The sequence below is a fragment of the Staurois parvus genome, unplaced genomic scaffold (assembly GCF_062004578.1).
Source record: "Staurois parvus isolate SC_StPar_1 unplaced genomic scaffold, SC_StPar_1.0 ptg001345l, whole genome shotgun sequence".
Lineage (NCBI taxonomy): Eukaryota > Metazoa > Chordata > Amphibia > Anura > Ranidae > Staurois > Staurois parvus.
In genome coordinates, this window is record NW_028319141.1 from 211,719 (window position 1) to 225,962 (window position 14,244).

The 14,244-nt window shown below is 42.1% G+C and overlaps 1 protein-coding gene across 1 annotated transcript in view; it reads right to left on the reverse strand.

The window, feature by feature from the left end:
* The window catches only part of LOC149436761 (uncharacterized), a 283,632-nt gene that overhangs the window by 147,162 nt on the left and 122,226 nt on the right, over window positions 1-14,244 (reverse strand).

Genomic DNA, 14,244 nt, shown 5'->3' on the forward strand with positions numbered 1-14,244 from the left:
GTATCCTAGCTCCCAGTAGGCTACTCGAGCCTCCCTAAATCTGTTCCAGGCCCATGGTCTGGTCTCTTTGACCAAAAAGGGAATTATAGATGTGGTGTCCCCAACTGTGGCACCTGCGAGATCACTTGGGATCATTAAATGTAGTACTTCTTTTGTTGTGTATGGACTTTTGTGCCCATGCGGCTTACTCTATACAGGCTGTACTTCCTGTCCTTTGAGAATTCACATCAGTGAAATAAAAGCAGTATCAAAAAATGGTAAAAACAAATCCTCTGTCCCCCATCATTTTAAAGACGTCCCCCAAGGTAGTTACTGTGGTATCAGAGTCTTTGGGGTGGAGGCCATACCGAAAGATCTGGACAATGGCAGGAGACACCAAAGACTCTGCAGGAGAGAGAGCTCTTGGATTTTTACACTAGATACTTTATCCCCAAAAGGTTTGAATGATGATCTTGAAACACATGCCTTGATATAGTCCCTATGAAAAGTCTCCATCTGTTTTAAACAGGAGTTACATCACATGAAATCTACCCATTCTTTTCATGAACAATTTATCTCCAGCCCAATGTCTTTTCTTACTTCTTTATTCATTTATCCCCAAAATTCATAGAGGCCTGGAAGGTTCTCGGTTTTTGGTCTTTTATTCATTTTTATCATTCATCATTTATTATGATTCATCATAAATTAATTAATTAATTATTTAATTCATTTATTATTATTATGGTCTTCCTGTTTTATTTTTGTCTTTATTTTTCATATTTACTGTATATATTAGTTTCTGTTTCATTCCCTTTTATTCATTCATTTTTATTTATTCAGTCGTTAACTATCATTTATTCAATTTATATATATATATATATATATATATATATATATATATAAATATATTTTTATCATTATTTTAAATATTTTCCAATATTTTTCATTATCGTTATTCATCAATTCAATTTACCAGTGTTGTGGTCCATCAATTGTTAGTTAATCATTTATTTTATTTTTTAAGTTATTTGCATAATTTCCCCCTTTTTTTCCTTCCTCCTTTGGATCATAATCCATAAACTCTTCCATCTAGTGCAAGGTGGACGCTGTGCCCCTCCATCCCTCCTTGTGTTGTGAGATGGAGGTGTTGGTTCCTGGGCTCTCCGTCCCGCAAGTGACGACGCAGTGAGCAGTAGACTGTGGCTGTGTGCAGCCACCCTCCGTCTGTTCGGATGTACATATGGGCGGTTTCAGCGGCTTCTCGGTTGCACCTCCTGTGATATGCCCTCCAGTGACAAGTAAAGATGGCGGCTGGAACGCATTGAGCAGGCACCTACTAGTGGTTACATTCCGGCGTGCATTCCACCGCCATCTGAGCAGCCTCTGCTGTTGATTGATTGTTTGAAGTTCCTCTCTCCACTGCCGTTGTTACAATTCTGACACATCGAACACAATACTTCCTCATAATATTCCTCTAAACCCGTCTGATCACTTGGAAAGAGTTCTAAATAGTTGCTGAAGCATTTTACGATCTCTAATAACATGGATTTAATGCAAATCACTCAGCAAAAGATCGATATGCTCTAATCACAATGTACAGGTAAAGTTGAATCATGGATTTATTACTACACCGCGTTCCAAATTATTCTGCAAATTCCATTTAAGTGTCACAAAGATGAAATATTTTGTTTTTCAGTGTAACTCATGGATGGCATTGTTTGTCAGGGCTCTTTTGATCACTGAAAACAATCTGGGACACCTGTGATAATTAGATTGGCCGGTGAGCCCAATTTAAGGAAAAACTACTAAAGGACGGCGTTCCACATTATTAAGCAGAGCGCCATTTTCAAGCAATATGGGGAAGAAAAAGGATCTCTCTGCTGCCGAAAAGAGTGAAATAGTTTGATGCCTTGGACGAGGGATGAAAACATTAGATATTTCATGAAAATCTAAGCGTGATCATCGCACTATGAAGAGATTTGTGGCTGATTCAGAGCACAGACGGGTTGGTGCAGATAAAGGCACATTGAGGAAGATTTCTGCCAGATCCATGCATCGGATCAAGAGAGCAGCTGCTAAAATACCATTACATGGCAGCAAACAGATATTTGAAGCTGCTGGTTCCTCTGGAGTCCCACGGACATCAAGGTGTAGAGTCCTCCAGAGTCTTGCAACTGTGCAGAAACCTTCTATTCGGCCACCACTAACCAATGCTCACAAGCAGAAACGGCTGCATTGGGCAGAAAAATACATGAAGACTCATTTTCAAACAGTCCTGTTCACTGATGAGTGCCGTGCAACCCTGGATGGTCCATATGGATGGAGTAGTGGATGGTTGGTGGATGGCCACCCTGTTCCAACAAGGCTGCGACGTCAGCAAGGCGATGGTGGAGTCATGTTTTGGGCCGGAATCATGGGAACAGAGCTGGTCGGCCCCTTTAGGGTCCCCGAAGGTGTAAAGATGACCTCTGCAAAGTATGTGGAGTTTATGACTGACCACTTTCTTCCCTGGTACAGAAGGAAGAACTCGGCTTTCCGTAATAAAATCATCTTCATGCATGACAATGCACCATCTCATGCTGCAAAGAATACCTCTGCATCAATGGCTGCTATGGGGATAAAAGGAGAGAAAGTCATGGTGTGGCCTCCATCATCCCCTGACCTCAATCCTATTGAGAACCTTTGGAGCATCCTCAAGCAAAAGATCTATGAGGGTGGGAGGCCGATTACATCCAAACAGCAGCTCTGGGAGGCTATTCTGACATCTTGCAAACAAATTCAAGCAGAAACTGTCCAAAAACTCACAAGTTCAATGGATGCAAGACTTGTGATCTGCTATCAGATAAGGGCTCCTATGTTACAATGTAACGTGACCACTTCAAATGTTTACAAAGTTACAATGTTGTAAAAAGTTGGATTGAAATAGCTTTTGATTTCAGTAAATATGCTGCAAACACAAAAATGACAATTTTCAGTTCTTTACAACCTATAAAGTGTTCTGAAACTTCCTGTGCGGAATAATCCGGAACACAAATCCTGTTATCATTAGGAGGTTTGTTCAATAAAATGTGAATTGTACTCTTATAGTTAGTATATATATATATACACACTATATACACATATACATAAACACACACACACATATATATATACACACACACATACATATAGACATATATATACACAGTTGTGCTCAAAAGTTTGCATACTCTGGCAGAAATTGTGACATTTTGGTATTGATATTGAAAATATGACTGATCTGCCAAAAAACTGTCTTTTATTGGGATAGTGATCATATGAAGCCATTTATAATCACATAGTTGTTTGGCTCCTTTTTAAATCATAATGATAACAGAAATCCCCCATATGGCCCGGATCAGAAGTCTCCACCCCCGGATCAGAAGTCTCCACCCCCTGGAATGTTTGGCCTGGGTACAGACACACAAGGTGACACACACGGGTTACAATGCCAAATCGGCTTTGATGTGACCGCGGTGTAAGGCCTTTTTATGTTTGATTTCCTGAGTGTTTTTCCGATTTATGGGAAATGCCGCATACTAGCAAAAGTGAATTGACATTTTCAGTATTGCATGCTAGATGTGGTCATGTGACTGCCTTAACTCATGCGATAATCTGCAGTGAATTGTGCCCATAGAGCCAAGAAATATTGCCAATAGGGTTCCCTTTCATATCCCTGTTCAATGTTCTGTTGTATGCTGCACAGGTACACGTCACTGTGGCTTTCTTTCTGACTCTGATTTGTGGGGCCTGTATACCAAGGGTTACCGCAGGTGGGAAGAGGATTCATCAGGTGCAAACACTTTCTCTGACCCAATGAATGACAGTGGTGGGTGTGGCCTACCTTATATATAGAGATGCAGTTGGAGCTGATTTTTTGCCTTGTACAGGCACATTATTTTCTTGTCTGTGGTGTTTTGGGGAGGAAGAGATATTGTGGTGAATTGCCCCAGGCCACAATCACGCTGTGTTTTGGGGGGAAGAGATATTGTGGTGAATTGCCCCAGGTCACACTCACACTGTGTTTGGGGGAGGAAGAGATATTGTGGTGAATTGCCCCAGGCCACACTCACGCTGTGTTTGGGGGAGGAAGAGATATTGTGGTGAATTGCCCCAGGCCACACTCACGCTGTGTTTTGATGTGGGCTGTAAATGATTTGCATGTTCTTCCTTCTAAGGTGTGTTTGTGTGTTATTGTACAATGATTGTGTTTATTATCTTTGCATTGTAATCCTAACACAGGTCCATTGCTCTGCTCTTCCAAGTTTGCTTTATTTAGAATGAAATGCAGTTTTCAGACAAACATGGTGAGAAATGTATGTGTGGGGGATTTGGGGAGGTGGGAGGTGTTTTAATTTGGCACGTATGTATTTTTATATTGATATTTTGATCTTCAGCTTGTTTTGTGGCTAGATAAGCCTACTATGTAATTTATATTAACTGTCTGTTTCCTGCTGTAACCTGTGAAAGCACAGTTCATTAGAAGTATAATCTTTTAGATTGTAAGCTCTTATGAGCAGGACCGTTCTATTTTAGCAACATCAAGCCTGTGTTTTTTTTTTTTTTCACCAAGAAATTGAATGTACCTACTTGTTGTTGCTGTCCAAATAAATGTGGAATGTGTATTTGATGAATAAACATTTGGACTATGTATTTTTGGGGGATTATTTAATGTTCTAGTTGAATGTACTCGCACCCCTAACACTTATTTTTGCTAGCTATATAATATGCCCAAATCTTCCTTGTTAGAGCGCACATGTGCAAGTATGTCCAAACTAACCAACCTAAAGCCACCTATTGCACCACAAGACCATGTTATGTACCAATGAATAGGTCGTGTTCAATGTGCAACTAGCTATTCTTTTTCGATAATCCTTTTAACAGTAATACATTAGGCCCCCAATTTATGTTGACTTTGGGCCTTTACCGCCAAATATATACTCGCCAATGTCATATACACAGTAGAGCTGCAAACCTACATTTACCAATGCTAAATCCACAAAAGAACTGCAGACATTTGTGAATGTCATATCCACAATGGAGCCGCATGTAAAATTGCTATGGTGCACAAATAAATTCCAAGACGGCTGTTGGAGGCGCTAGAGCAGCTGTCATACCGGAAATACGTCATGACGTTGGCGGAAGGACGTTTTCACACACCCGGAAGTGGAAGTGGGGAGTGTGAGTGGATGGGAGTGTAGTTAGGAGAGTTTAGTGGTCATTTACAAGTCTATTTTTTAGTTTTGTGAATTGTTCTTTTGTGGAATTCCAGACCACATCTGGACATGGCGAGATCGCTGTTCTCCACCGAGGAGCTGATCCTCATTTGCCACGGAAACATTACTAATAATTGTTGTATTTTCAGTTGAAAACATGTCCAATTCCTAGATCCATTGAGGTACATAGCAGAGGTTCAAGGTTCTTCCTAACTATACAGATGGCACAGACACAAGCATACTCCCAGGGCCACTGTTAGATATCACGGGGCCCCGTACAGCATACCTGACAGCCCCCCACCGCCAGAGAAAATATCCAAATTATATTTATGGTAAAAATACACTAAAAACATTATTAATGGACATAATCCCAACCATATTCCTGTGAAATCTAAATTATAAAACTGTACTGAGTTCATAAATAAAGCTGTGTGTGTAATTGAGGTTTTGGGGCTCATGGGTGCTGTGGCCTGTAGCGTGGGAATCAGTGGTTGGTTTTTGTGGCTATCACCGTTTTCAGGCAACCTATGTTACACTATGGAATTGCTGCAGGTCATAATTTGACAAGCATATGGGTGCAGGTGTACAGACAGTGAGCATTCAGGGCCACTTCCCCACGCCTTCACACCTGTCAGATTAAAACCTGTGTTTATACAGCTGCTGTGTCCCCATAGTGTAACAGGTGGCTCTAGCCACATAAACAACCCCCTCATTCATGCTGTACAGGACGGAGGACCCGTGTGAATGGGGCATTTTTTACTTTTTTTTTCCTCAGCTCGTTAATTTTAATGGCCTGCCTAATGTGTGGGAACATGCAAAAATACTGCAGGCATGTTATTGTGAAAGTGTGTTGCACCTAACCGTGCACATCTGCAAAGGGCATTGCATTTCTTTGCTGAGCTGGAAAATGTGTGTTCTTGCATGCGTTTCTGCACCACCAATGGTGTGAACAAGTCTTAAGGGCCAGTTCACACTATAGAAACAGTCTAGATGTGTTCCTGATGGGTTTTTTTCGTGCCCTTTTGGCATGCATGTTTATTGTGTTCCAGTACATTTTGGATGCGTTTTGGACACGGTGCATTGCATTTTTGTATCCCTTCCAGTTAGTCTTTTCTACTTTCTTTTTTTTCAATTTAATTAGGGACGTGTGCATTTTAGTACATGTTCCAGTACAGTTCTGTGCAGAAACAATGCAGCGTGGTCAACTTTGTTTACAGCACCTGCAATGCACTGAAAATGCAAGCGCTGATGTGAACTATGACATTGACAACCACATAACCTTCTTTCTGTGCGTTTGTGATGCCGAAAAAGCAACTGAAACACATATAGTGTGAACTGGCCCTAAAGATTATTAGAGGTAAGGGAACGGGACTGACCAGGAATTGTGAATTCAATCAGACTAGTGGTGATATACAATCAGCAATCGTATAATAATGTAAGATCTGAGCTGGAGGTGATTATAATTATTATTATACAGTATTTATAAAGTGCCAATAGTTCGCTCAGCGCTGTACATTACAAAGGGGGACAGAACATGTGACAGAACAATACCAATACAATGCAAAACATGAGGGGATCGAGGGCCCTGCTCCTTGGAGCTTACAATCTAGGAGGGAGGGGATAGTGGTACAGGAGGAGATAGCTGTGGGGGATGGAGTGGTAGGAAGAGTGGAGGAGTTCGGCAAGTTAGCAGGGGGCGGGGTAGGCTTCCCTGAAGAGATGGGTTTTCAGGGTGCGCCTAAAGGAGAGGAGAGTAGGTGATAATCTGATGGGTTGGAGCAGGGAGTTCCAGAGGATGGGTGACACCCTGGAGAAGTCCTGGAGGCGGGCATGGGAGGAGGAGACCAGGGAACTAGAGAGAAGGAGGTCTTGTGAGGAGCGGAGTGTGCGTGCTGGGCGGTACTTGGATATTAGGTCAGTGATGTAGTTCGGGGCAGTATGGTGGACAGCTTTGTACGTCAGTGTTAGGATTTTGAATTTGATCCGTTGCTCAATCGGAAGCCAGTGGAGGGATTGGCAGAGGGGGGTGGCGGAGACAGAGCGGTTGGAAAGGTGAATGAGTCTGGCAGCCGTATTCAGGATGGACTGAAGCAGGGATAGCCAGCGGCGAAGCAGGCCAGTGAGGAGGGAGTTGCAGTAGTCGAGTCGTGATATGATGAGGGAGTGGATGAGCTGTTTAGTGGTTTCTGGGGTTAGGAACGTGCGGATTTTGGCGATGTTGCGGAGGTGGAGTCTGCATGAGTTTGTTAAAGATTGGACTTGGGGCTGGAGGGATAGGTTGGAGTCCAGAATGACACCCAGTACTCTGGCCTGCAGGGCGGGTTTGATGGTAGCGTTGTTGGATGTGACGGAGAAATCAATGGGGGGTGGGGTCCAGGCTGGGGGGAAGACAAGAAACTCGGTTTTGGAGAGGTTCAATTTAAGGAAGTGGAGCGACATCCAGTCTGATATGTCGCTCAGTAGGTGTGTGATTCGGGCTGAGACCAAGGGGGTGAGGTGGGGGGTTGAGAGATAGATTTGTGTGTCGTCGGCATAGAGGTGGTAGTTGAAGCCGTGAGAGTGTATGAGTTGGCCAAGGGAGGAGGTATAGATGGAGAAGAGAAGGGGCCTGAGGACAGAGCCTTGAGGGACCCCAACAGAGAGGGGGAGTGAGGGGGAGGTGGTAGCATTATAGGTAACGCTGAAGGAGCGTTGTGACAGGTAGGATGAGAGCCAGGAGAGAGCAGAATCTCTGAGGCCGAGGGAGTGTAGTTTTTTGAGGAGGAGGGGGTGATAGAAAATGAGACACATTCACTTGATCAGTAAATAGTTAAAAAGAGTGGGGCGGTGATCCATAGATTTGCATATGGGACAGGTGATGATGGGGTGGGGGAGGGGGTCAAGTTGTATAAGGAGACAGATTTAAAAGAAGAGAAAAAAGTTACAATGAAATATACACAGCATGAAACGTGCACATTTCCTAATTGGCAGAAGAACAGGACTCAGGTAACATTCATCCACTTTCTAGTCATTAGGCAAAATCATAATTGATTGATCAATATTCCTGGCACTGACACAACCCAGAAAATTGATCTCCATATTTTTAACGTTCATAAATGTCAAGGAGCTTATAATCTAAGGGCAGAAACTCAGCCATGTACTAGGCCCAATGAACCTAACAGCATGTCTTTTAAGTGTTGGCAGAAACACATCCATACAGGGAAAGCATGCAAACTGGGATGTAGCCATCACTGGGATTAGAACCCATGACCCAAGTGCTGTAGGTTCTGAGCTCTAACCACTAAACCACTGTGGGAGACACAGTTTGCGATACAATGTAGAATAGTTACATTGTTTAAAAATGATAAAGCGAGCGCTGGTCAAATGATATAGACTACTAAAATGGTATTACACAAGATAAATATAACCATGAACAGTAGTGCATGAACTTGTGAAAGGTCATCCACCCCTGTGACAGTGTACTACACTATTAAGCACCTTTATGGCTCCTGTGGCTGAGCTAATTCCTCCCCAGGACCATCTGGGCACCCACCCTGATGGATGGATGGATGGATGGAGCTGGATGACTAACCCATAGCTGCCAGCATACCGCTGCACCCCCAGATGTGTGATGTGTATAACCCATGCACAGTAATACTTTTGTTCTGGTGAGTGTAGACCAGTCCCAAGGGTGGTTTACCTTTCACGAGTTCATTCACTACTGTCCGTCATGGAGAGACCACACGTGCCATTCATAGGCACTCTCTGAGTTGGTACTCTCACACCAAGGACATTCCATTATTCAGGAATGATTCTAGGAACTTATTTTAGCACCATTTACCATTTTACGTCATTGTTGCAATTCTTTGCACTTTTTGGTTTTTCCATGCGTTCATTATTGATCACATGCATTTATAGCGCTGCACTTGTCTTTAACATAGAATAGTTACATGATTACAGAGAAGGAATATATATAATTATATTGGGAAATTAGAACTAGACATTCCAAATTATTTGAGATACAAGTGTGAAAATGTTTAACATTTGAAAATAGAATGTATGAAATTCATTAGTAAATGCATTAGTTGTCTCATCATTTTGGAGAAACAGCAAAAAAAAAAAAATAATAATACTATAGGTGTACTAATTATGTTACATTCTAAGTATTCTCTTTTGCTAACAGAAAAATGCCAATGGTATCATGCCCGCGCTTGTGCGCCATCTAGTGAACATATCCGGTATTGCACCTAAAAATGTGCCAAGCGCGATTTCACATTTTCTAATAGTAAAGTAGACGTTCATCAATGAGATTGCTAGACGCCGCTCAGAAGACTGACAGGTCTTGACTGATTTAATTGAGTCTGCTTGAATGTTCAGAGTCTGCTGGTAGACTCACGTCTTAGTAAATCAGGGCCTAAATGTCTACCATTTTTGAAACTTATTGTTTTATTTTCCCTTTTTATATACGGCACTTGAGTACTAAGTTTATTTTCTTGTCTATCCATAAGTACATACTCTGTATTATTCATCAGAAAACTTGTATGTTTTATTTCTGTTGGTCAGTGCATCTGTTTCTGACTGATTCTCTGATGTTATCAATATTGCAATAAAATTCATTGTAAAAGAAAAATGACAGGCTAAACCCACCTGGAGACTTTCTCCACACCTGGAGTGTGCTGAGTTCTTGGAGAACGTCTACACAGTGTTTCCAGATTGGCTTTATCACCCCAACGAGCTCGCTCCAGTTCATGGATGTCATCATTATGTTTGGAGGATCTCACCAGTCAGGAGCCTTTCCTGTCATCCTACATGTTCCCTTCTGAGGATTGTTCTATCCTTCCAAACAAATGTATGAAATCATGGATGAGTCCTCCTTCTATGTGATCTAGAAGATCTTCAATCACAATGTCTTTATGGATGAAGTGGATGGCCCAGTTTATATATTATTTATTGCTTTACAGCTTTATTCCCTCCAGGATTCATTCTTTATTTATAGAACCATTCAAGGAAGTGTTCTTACTTTGAGAGATCTCCACCACCATTCCTCTGTGACCATTACATCCTTGTCATTTATGTCTAACATCCTCATTATGAGTGGATTGATATATATTTTTATGCTTTTGGATTTATTTTTGCATTTTCTTCAACAAAAAGATACATTTTGGAGGTATCTGTTTCACTGGGTTTACCTTTGCTTCTAACTTGTATTCTGTGTCTTTCGACTTTTATTTATGTAATAAAATATATTTGTTAAACAGTTGGTTGCAAAAGATCTAGGTTTATTTTGTCTTACTTTTTAAAATAATTTGTGATCTTCTTTGGTAGCCCTGTAAGGTATATATTATACAGGAATTGGTATTATGAGACATTTTTGGGGGTTGCAGTTCCACTGAACTCCACAAGGTGGTGATCTCACTTAAATCCAGCCAGGAAGTCTCTATGGAATCCAGGCAGGAAGTGATGTCAGGTACTGACAGGAAGTGATGTCAGATACAGACAGGAAGTGATGTCAGATACAGACAGGAAGTGATCTGGATTAAAAACAAGAAGTTCCATGTGGCACCAAAAAGAGAAGACATTGGTGGAAGTGGCAGCAGATGAGGTAACTATCATAATACATGTGTAAATAATAAATGAGGAGAATGGGATTCTGTCCTATCTCCTGCACCCGGAGCAAATGAACAACATGTACCAGCCTTCCCAGCCCCATCAATGTACACTGTGGAGGCATCTTGTATGTAGACTCTGGATTCAACAAACCAGCAGCCTGGCCATTCAGGAATGTACCATTGTTCAGCTCTGGGGGGAAACAAACATCTCTCATGGAAAGGAGCTCTGGGGAGTCAACAGACCAATCTTTCATCTATACATATGTTTCCATCTATCCACATCACTCCATTCTTTTTCTGGACAAAACCATTATAAATATCAGCGACAGATTTACAAATCTAGGATTTTACAATGAGAACACAATGTCACAAGCAGGGGTGTACTGACCATTTAGGGGGTCCCATGAGATGCCCCTGGTACCTTTTTCATAGGCTTTTCTGAGTTTGGGCAAGGACACAGGGGCCCCATGATCCCCTATTGCCTGGGGGCCCCATGAGTTGTCAGTCTGCCCCTGGTTACAAAGGATCTATAAAAGATTTTATCCGTACACAAGATCCCATTGTAAGAAAGGAATTCTGAATATAAACACCGACTGTTATGTGGGATCTCATTATATTCAGTGTGGGGAAATGTATCTTATTGTAGAAATAGTGTGCATGTGATGTCATATCTCCCACCAATCAGAAGTGATAGAAATAGTGTGTGTGTGATGTCATATCTCCCACCAATCAGGAGGAATAGAAATAGTGTGTGTGTGTGTGATGTCATATCTCCCACCAATCAGGAGGAATAGAAATAGTGTGTGTGCGTGTGATGTCATATCTCCCACCAATCAGGAGGGATAGAAATAGTGTGTGCAGCTGTCAATCACCGGATCCTGGCCAGTAATTACCCGCCGGCACCCAGTGATTACCGAGTATCTCTGATGGGGAGGAGGACTGTTTTATTTACTAACAATCTTCCTCCCTATCAGCTCGGGCACACTGCACAGCACAGCCATCCAGAACAGTGAGCTTACAGTGATGCACACCCCCCGCCCCTAGTAAAACACTCCTAGCACATAGTTAACCCTTTGATCACCCCTCATGTTAACCCCTTCCTGCCTAGTGCCATTAGTACAGGGTCAGTGCTTTTAACTGTATTGGTGTCAGTTGGGATGTCAGTGACACCAAGTCAGTTCCCCCGTGTCAAAATATCTGCCACAGTCTCGCAGTCCTGCTATAAGTTGCTGATCGCTGCCAATACTAGTAGAAAAAAACATTATTATCTATACCGCTATTTGTAAATACTATAATTTTCATGTAAGCCAGTTAATTTACACATCTTGGGATTTTTTTAGCAAAGACATGTCACAGAATACTTTTTTCGTTCATTTATGATGAAATGTAATTTCCAAATTTACTTTTTTACTGCACACTGTTTAATAGCAAAAAGTCAAAAATATCGTTTTTGGTTTTTTTTTCAAAATTGTCGGTCTTTTTTTATAGTGAAAAAAAATGCTCAGGCAATCAAATACCACAGAAAGAAAGCTATATTTGTGAGGAAAAAAGGAGGTAAATTTCATTTGTGTGCAATGTTGCATGACCACGCAATTGTCAGTTAAAGTAACACAGCACTGTAACACAAAAAATAGCCTGATTAGGAAGGAGAGAATCCTCTGGAGGGCAAGGGGTTAATTAATTGATTTTGTGCATCCTATATATATCTATACATAAAAACTATTGCTATGGAAACATTTTGCAACTTTATGTAAATTATCTTGGTGTCTATGTGCATCACAATCAAGCTATTATGTGTTTGTGTGTGACTTATTGTAAATAAATAATCATTTATTTTTAAACCCGTAGTCCATATTTCCACTGATCTATTCTGTGTTTTTAAAGGATTTGGTTGGCTCTAAATTACTCAGAATTATCAATTAAGTCAGATAAATTATTTTATAAATTAATATATTTTCAAGCACCTTTAGCTGACTGAATTATTTGCCCTGGCATTACTGACAGAACATACTATTTTTGGAGTCACTGCTAGATGAATTATTAGTAATTCTTCAAAAGCACAACACCCCCCATGGTTCCTCTCTCCTCCTCTCTTAGTGACACCACATTGCCCTCAAGGTTCCTCGCTCCTCCCTTGTTAGTGACACCACATTGCCCCCCATGGTTCTCAATAGCTACTGTCACCCCAGTAGTCTCCCTCTATGGCTCCTCACATCCTGACCTCCCCAGACATTTCTACTTCAGCTTCTTGTTTGTCTCTGGCTGCAGCTCCATGCAAGAGGGGGAGGGGTACCTCAGTTCAGGAAAGTAGGGGGAGGGGGTGGTCTCAGTGGAAAGATTGTCTTGAGTGGGGGAGGGGTGTCAACACTAGGGGAGAGGAGTGTCCTCAGAAGGGGAGGGGGAGAGATGTCCTCAGTGCTGGAAAGGAGGGGATGGGGTATTTTAGAGGGGGAAAAGAGGGGGATGGGTGTCTTTGGTGGGGGAGGGGCATACTCTGTGGAGGGGTGAAATTTCTTAGTGGAGGAGGGGAAGGGTTTTTTTGGGGAAATAACACCAGATCTAAATCTTCCTGAGAAGTTCCTAAAAAGACAGCTGTCTTGTCTATATAAAAAGATAACTTTAGCTGAATCTTACAAAGCACAGCGTATTCCAAGGGGGCTAGGAGGTAAACTGACCCCAGCTTTCTGTACAAGGAGGAGTCCAGTGGTCTGTTTACACAAGCCCTAAACAAAAGCTCCATTGTTCTCTGAGTTTCATTTCTCCAGAAGGAAGAAGCTGCTCTGGCTGTACAGATCACACAGGTGGAGTCTACACTGCAGTCTGCATTGTCAGCCGAGCAGCTGAAGGAGTCCAACATCTAACCATCTACTAATCAGGCGTACTCTTGGAGCACCACCTACACAAGACTCACCTCGTCCATCTAGACTGCTCACTAGAGCTTCTTCTACAGCCTCTGACCCATCACTTCCCTCCTCTGCTGGAGGCACTTTATTAGGATCTATAGAGGGACAACACCGGCCTCGTATTGTCCATCAGAATCAAGGAAACAGCAGAGATCCGGCCACAGGGGAGGTAGGAAACATCAACGCTGCAACAAGGGATCTCCCACTCATCCAACCATCCCAACAGAAGCCAGCTGATAAGGGGGATGGGTAGTCATTATGGACACAGCCTATGATTACAATGAGACACTGGAGAGAGCAAAGTCTGGTGCAGCTCTGCATAGGAACCAATCAGCTTCCAGTTTTATGGTCAAAGCTTAATTGAACAAGCTGAAGTCAGAACCTGATTGGCCCCCATGCACAGCTGCCCCAGATTTTGCACACTCCAGTTTTAGTAAATCAGCCCCATTGTGTCCATCTGAGATGGTTTGTGCCAGATCCCGGGTTGTGGGTTCCATTCAGTACAATGTCTGGGTTCTCTTGCTAGTTGACTGCCCCCTT